General features: G+C 62.7%; 1 protein-coding gene across 1 annotated transcript in view; it reads left to right on the forward strand.

Moving 5' to 3' along the window:
- The first annotated feature begins 1,992 nt into the window (after window positions 1–1,992).
- Window positions 1,993–6,314, forward strand: part of LOC113208584 (peroxidasin) — a 126,672-nt gene continuing 122,350 nt past the window's right edge. The window contains exon 1 of the mRNA XM_052265647.1: window positions 1,993–2,153. The gene's annotated coding sequence lies outside the window, so the exon portion shown is untranslated. The remainder of the gene's footprint in view (window positions 2,154–6,314) is intronic.

A 6,314-nucleotide genomic window follows, 5' to 3' on the forward strand; every position in this document is an offset into this window, starting at 1 on the left:
GGGGGGGGTTCGTGGGTGACTATCTCTGTACTCTCTGCCACAAAGGAGAGCGCGCCCGCGCCCAGCGTTGCCGGCCGCCTGCGGAGCGACGGGTAGGCAACCCAACACACACCGGCGCTCTGCAGAACGGCAGGGAGGCCTACCCAGCCGCGGCCAGACCACCAGGAACCGGCAGCAGCAATTACTCGCCGAACCAAATTCGTTTACTCAATTATTCCGCTCCGCACCCGGTCCGCCCGGCTCGCCCCGGCTGCGAGAGCCTCTCTGGGGCAGGCTTGTTTGCGCCGGGTGGAAGTTTTGTCCCTGATTTAAGCCCGCGGTGGCCGGCGAGGTGGTGGTTGGTAGGGGATGGCCGGACAATGCCGCCGCTGCTGCTGCCCGCGCACATATCACCCTCCCGCCGCCGCCCGTCAGCCCCCACCCCTCCCCTCCCCCGCTGCCGCTTGAAGCCGTCTTATTCGATGCAATCGTAAATTCCTCTCTTGTTTTTGGCGTAGCCGCGCGGCGCCCGGCAATACGTTCCAGCCAGAAGTCTCTGCCGCGGCTTCCGCTTCCGTGGGGGCCTTTTGTCTCGTGCACTTCTCGCCCCCCCCCCCTCTCTCTCTCTCTCTAGGGGGCGCCACCCCCCGGAGCGCCACGAGGGAGTGAGAAAGAGAAAAGGGGGAAAATACGAAGGAGGAAAAAAATACGAACAACTCGGCCCGATCCAGAATCCCCTCCATTTGTTGTGCCGCGGACATGAGCCGCCAGGCCCCCGCCCCCGCCAGGGCTCACAGTGAGCTCCAGAGCGTTCGCTCATGCCAGTGCGCCGGGGCGGAGCCGAGCCGGGCGAAGCAAAATGCTACAAAGGATACGGCCGCAGCCGGAGCAGCCGAAAGGACGCCGAGGAGAGTGGGTCCTGCCCCTGCCCAATCTGCGACCTGCCCTGGCCGAGCCGTCGTGCCGTCATTTCGAGGTGGAACTCTTGCTGCTGCTGCTAGTGGTGGTGGTTTGGTTGGGCGAGGCCGAGGGTAACTCACCTCTCGCACCGAGGGCGACTCGCCCTCCTGCTCCGGCCCCGCCCGCCCCGCCACCAGCGAGCAGGCGCCCCGAGTGGCGCCTCTGCCGCGCTGCGTGGGGAAGTTTATACGTCGTTTCTCTGCTCCGCTTTGAGGTTTTTAAAGTTGCTACCGCGGCCGTGACGACAGTACGCGGGGTAAAGGGTTAAATGAAACTAAAAATTAGTCGATATCAAATGTTTATTAGGGTCGGTGGAAATTTTAATTTCTTAGCTTAAGGTCCGTAATCTGAAAATATAAATCGTTAGTCCTCGAACTATCGCTCGCGTTATGGATCATCCAGAAAGCAAGTCCGTCACGAAACTGCTAAGTTCAGCCCAAGCCAAGCAAACCCCCTTTAGCGCCTGGCAGGTAGGCAACGCCTTCCCTGCTGCGCGTGCGCGTCCAGCGGGTGGCCTACCCTGAGTCTCGCAGGCGCCAAGCTCCCGTTCCCCTCCCCCATAGATGAACCGGACGAAACAACTGTCAAATTCATCTGAAACAGAACGCCCATTTTTAGACCCTTTAATTACCCAACTTCTTCTCATGTCGGCGGGCAGCCGCCGCCGCCAGCTGAGGCATGAGCTGAGGCATCATGAGGCGCACCCTCACCGCCACCCGCACACCGGGGGGTCGGTTCACCTCGGACACGTTGTTGGTAGTCAGTTCCTCCGTCCTCCCCCCCCTCTCTCTCTCTCTTTCTCTCTCTCTCTCTTTCTCTCTCTCTCTCTCTGCGGTCTCAACCCTCTGGACCCTCTCCGGGACGACTACGGCGGCAGGGCGGCAGAGCGGCGCAGCATCCCCGACACACACACCCTCCCCCCTTCCCTCTCGCTCTCCCGGCTCAGCGCCCCTTCCTCTCCCTTCCGCCCTCCCGCTCCGGCTCGGCCGGCTGGCGCGGCTGGGCTGGCGCGGTGCGGCTGGCTCCCCCCGGCCGGCAGCGCCGCCAGTCGCTCGTCGCTGGTGCCGGTGCGCGCTTCACCGCCCGCCCCGCTCCGCAGCCGCGCGGCCCGCCTCGTCCGGCTCGTTCTCTCGACTCGTCGCGGTCCCGCGCCCGCCCGCTCTCCTCCCAGCAGTGTGTCAGTGTGCCGGCGGAGAGGATACCTTAGGCTGCGGGTAAGAGGCAAGCCCCACACGGACCCCCGGTGTGATTGCTCGTTACCTGTCTCCGAGCAGGGAAATGTCAATCGCGCACTGGGACCTCGAAGAACGAACTGACAGCGGTGTTAATCGGGATAACATCCCCGTTGGTTGTTACAACGTCTAGCAACGCGTTTGGTTTTCTGGGGTGCCCCCCCCCTCAATTTTTCTCCCTAGCCATCCCGCGCTGTTTCGCGACGAAGAGTGCGCAAGCTCCAGCCGGCTTTGAGATCGAAGCCGGGCGGCAACGCCCGGGTGGCTCCCAGGAGGACCACCTCGAGGCCCAATCCCATCACATGATTAAGCTCGCCACCCATTCTTTCTTTTGCCGGAGGTGTACCGGGATCCGAATAAAACGTGCGCTCTGGTCGTCCGCGGGGCGCGGGTGGGTCCCCCCGGGCCTGCTAGCGAGCGCAGGTGCCGCCCGCCAGCCCAGCCCAGCCCCAAGTTGTTTTCTAGAGAGAGAGAGAGAGAGATTGAATTCGCTCCACGGCCGTCCGTCAAAGGACATACGGAATGAGTCTGGTGGAGCCGGAAAGGGGGGAGAGGGAGGGGGGGGGGCGCAACCCGGGCGACCCGGAGATGAGCGCGCGCAGCCCGCGTCCTTGGCTAAGCTGACGGCGACCACCACCGTGAGCCTGCGGCCCTGCTCCGCCACCACACCCTTCTCCTCCCGGACTCTTCAAAAACTCCTACTATAGTACGATCTAGAGATATTGTTTAACTGTGTTCTTCGAATCTGCAGGCTGGTCCACAGACCCCTTCCTCTATTTTGCTTACACTCTACCGTAACCGAATGCAGGCGTGTCGGCGGGGGTTTGCGTACACCGTCGATCACCCCGGGGCGTTTTCGCCTGCCGCGCGAGTATGCAACCCGCGCCCGCGAGCCTGCAAGCAGTCCAGCATAAGCAAATGAAGGCAGAGATCTGTGGACTACCCTGTATACGCGGGCATGTACCAGGTGGCCGATTCACTCCGTGCACTTCTGTAGGTATACTGTACCGCACGCACGATTGCGGGCGGGTTGCCTACTCGCTCGGCTCGTAAGGCGCCGTGTACAGGGGCGATAGGCAAGCCCGCCTTACAGAAGTGTGTGGCGTAAATCAGCCACCGGGTGTCTACAGCAGGTGCGGCTGAGGCTCAAATGATGTTTTAGCGGTTTTAGCACGAGGGGGGGGGGGGGTAACTGTGCTTTGGCCCCGGCTTTGGCCCACCGTGATGGGGTAGGAGGACAGAGGGCGATTGTCGCTTCGCAGTCGCAGTCCTCGTCAGCTGCCGTCAGCCGACAGCCTCCCTCGCGCACACCAGCAGGCTCGTATGGAGGAAGTATATTTCCTCCATGAGCAGGCCTCTGCTCTAGATGGAAATAACGAAAATGAAACTTTTACGAGCGGGCACGCGGCTCAGCGGCGGCGGCAGCAGCAGTGGTTGTCGGAGCGTGCGCTTGACGGCCGCACCCTGCCTGGTCGATTTGGCCATCCTCTTTGCTCGGCCTGGAATCCAATCCTCTGTGCGGTCCGCGGGTCCTAGTTACCGCCGCGTGGCGGGGCGAGGCGGGGCGGTGCGCGGCGGAGCGGAGCGGGCGGGGTGGCGGACCGCTCCTGTTGCCGCCTCCTTGCCTTCCTTCCCACCCATTCCCCTTCTGCTCGCCCGCGCCTTCCCGGCCGGGTTCACACCTCACTGGCGTCGAACCATAAGTGCGAGAGAGACAAACGCGCGCCTCTGCGGGTCCGTCCGTGGGTGAGACGGAGAGGGATGAAGATGGGCGAAAGGCCCAGGTTGTCGCCTGTCTCTCTCGCACCCTCCCAAACGCCATAAGCCCCCACGGGGCTCTCTTGTGCCCGCCGCCCGCACACGAGTGTGAGCAGGAGGCTCTCCGCACGTGCGTGTTTCGCGTTGCGTGTTTCGCGTCTGTTTTTTGTTGTTGGTAGGATTGTTTCTTTTTGGTTTAGGTTTTTTGTGTGAATGCGTGTGTGTGGGCATGTGTTAATGTTTCGTGGTAGAGGAGGGGAAGCAAGGAAAGGAGTCGCTGCTTTGGAGAGAGGGAAATGGGAGGGAGAGAGAGATGAGGGGAGGGGAGGGTGTATGGGAGGTCGCTAGATGAACAATGAGAGAGGGAGAGAGAGTGAGAGGAAGGGTTGGAGGGCGAGGGGTGGTGGCTCGACCACGTTCAGCCCTCAGCCCTCACCGGCTGAGCGCCGCACACCCTTGAGCGCCCTCAGACCCGGCTTGCTGCGGTGTGCCCTTGTCCTGCGCCGTCCGGGCCGGGCAGAAAGCTGTTATAAACTTGGCTTGGGCGATTAGAGGCCCCCACGGCTCACTGCTCTGCCCGGGCTCTGCCCCGACTGGCGGCGAATGAAACCCCCCGCTGAGCGTGAGCCGACGTGAGTGCCTGCTCTGCTCGCCGAGGGCGGCGCCGGGGCCGGGGCCGGGACCTCCTTCTGACAAATAAGGCTCACGATCTAACAGAGATGAGTCCGGCAGCCAACATATCAAACCTCACACGGTACGCTTATGCATACGGAGGCGAGTACGGAGGTCATATGAGTGAGTGAGCTAGCTCATGTGCGAAAGAGACAGAGAGAGAGAGAGAGAGAGAGAGAGAGAGAGAGAGAGAGAGAGAGAGAGAGAGAGAGGAGGGGGATAGCCGCGCCTCTGCTAACCTCCCTTCCTCCCCCGCCCCCCGCGCGTGCTTCGTTATTTCTCATAGTGCGCGCTGCCGGCAGGATCCGTGCCGTGCGTGATCCGACGCCTGATGAGGCATTCCCCGCGCCGGGTTGACCCCCGGGTTGGCCCCGCGGGCCCCGCCCCCCCCCCCCCGCTATCAGGTCATCACTCATCCCAGCTAATCAGCCGCTGCTGCCGCTGGGCCGTGATCCTCTCCTCCGCGCGGCTGCCGTGGCTGTGGTTGCGCGCGCTCGGCGGCGGCGGCGGGAGCATTTAGCAGTCGAAAGGGCAGAGGCTGGCAGGCTCGACAAAGGCGTCTTGATTGGCTAATAAGTGGTCGAATTAGGCCCCCTCGGGGGGCGCCCAGCGCCGCCCATGGCACGGCCCCGCCCCGCCCCGCCCCGCCTGGACCATTAAGACGAAAGCCACATCGGATTGGGCCATCTGGCCGCATCTGTCTGTCTGCCTGAGCTGGCGGCACCGCGTCGTCGTCGTCCCGTCCGTCGTCGTCACGGGCCCCCCTGCTCCTGCTCTGCTTGCTCCGCACCCAGAGAGCCAGACGTCGCTGCGTTTACGAGCGGGCATGAAGCGCGTTTGACGCAGCCGAAAGGGACTTGCCCCGCAGAGCTGACGACGACGACGACGACGCCGTAGCTCGGCCGCCAGTATAGTAGTTTCCCGCATTGATCGCAGCAGATATACATGTTTTACGACGGCGTCTCCGTTCGCACTCGCATACGACTTTGTCTCGAGTGTTGCCGTTATGAAAATGTGTATCCGGCGTACGCACTCGGGCTGCAGCAACGCGACCGCGCGCCGCACTGCAAGCGGCCAAATCGAGTATGAAACTTTGTCTTCAACTCTTTCCTCCTCTCCTCCTGGCTCCGCGCTCTCTTTCCTTGCTCCCTTCCTTATACTATACTTCGGCGTACTCCCCCTTCCCCTCCTGTCCTCCCCCGCTTCAATATGGTGCGGCTGCTTCCTTTATATTGCTTCGCGGATCAGCAAAAACTTTATGATTTTGTTTGTCCCCCTTTTACGCTAAGGTCGCGCCGCGCCATGGTCGCGCAGTGCCGTCGTCGCAGTGCTGACTGCTTGCTTCTGCTGCAGCGCTGCAGCTGGCTGTGCTGCTATCAGTGCTCATACCCGCAACTGACCTGCCGCACTGCCAGCTGCTGCTGCTGCTGCTGCTGCTCTCCAAGCAGTGAAACCTTTTGCACTCTGTGTCTGTGCGCGAGCGGCCCTGCCCTGGCCTAGACACTAATACTAACGGCGCGCTGCGCCTGTGGTGTAGCCTGTAGCCCGGCCCGGCCTGGCCTGGCTATCGCATTATTATTGTGATGGCGCCAGCGGCTTACACCCGGCCGCGGGGGAGCCGGGCGGAGCCGAGCGGAGCGGGAGCGAGCGCATGCACGTCGTGCGCGTTATAGGCTCTCCGGGAACGAGCATAGAGGAAGAGAAAGGGGGGGG

Source organism: Frankliniella occidentalis, unplaced genomic scaffold (genome assembly GCF_000697945.3).
Source record: "Frankliniella occidentalis isolate FOCC.00 unplaced genomic scaffold, Focc_3.1 Scaffold28, whole genome shotgun sequence".
NCBI classification, from domain to species: domain Eukaryota; kingdom Metazoa; phylum Arthropoda; class Insecta; order Thysanoptera; family Thripidae; genus Frankliniella; species Frankliniella occidentalis.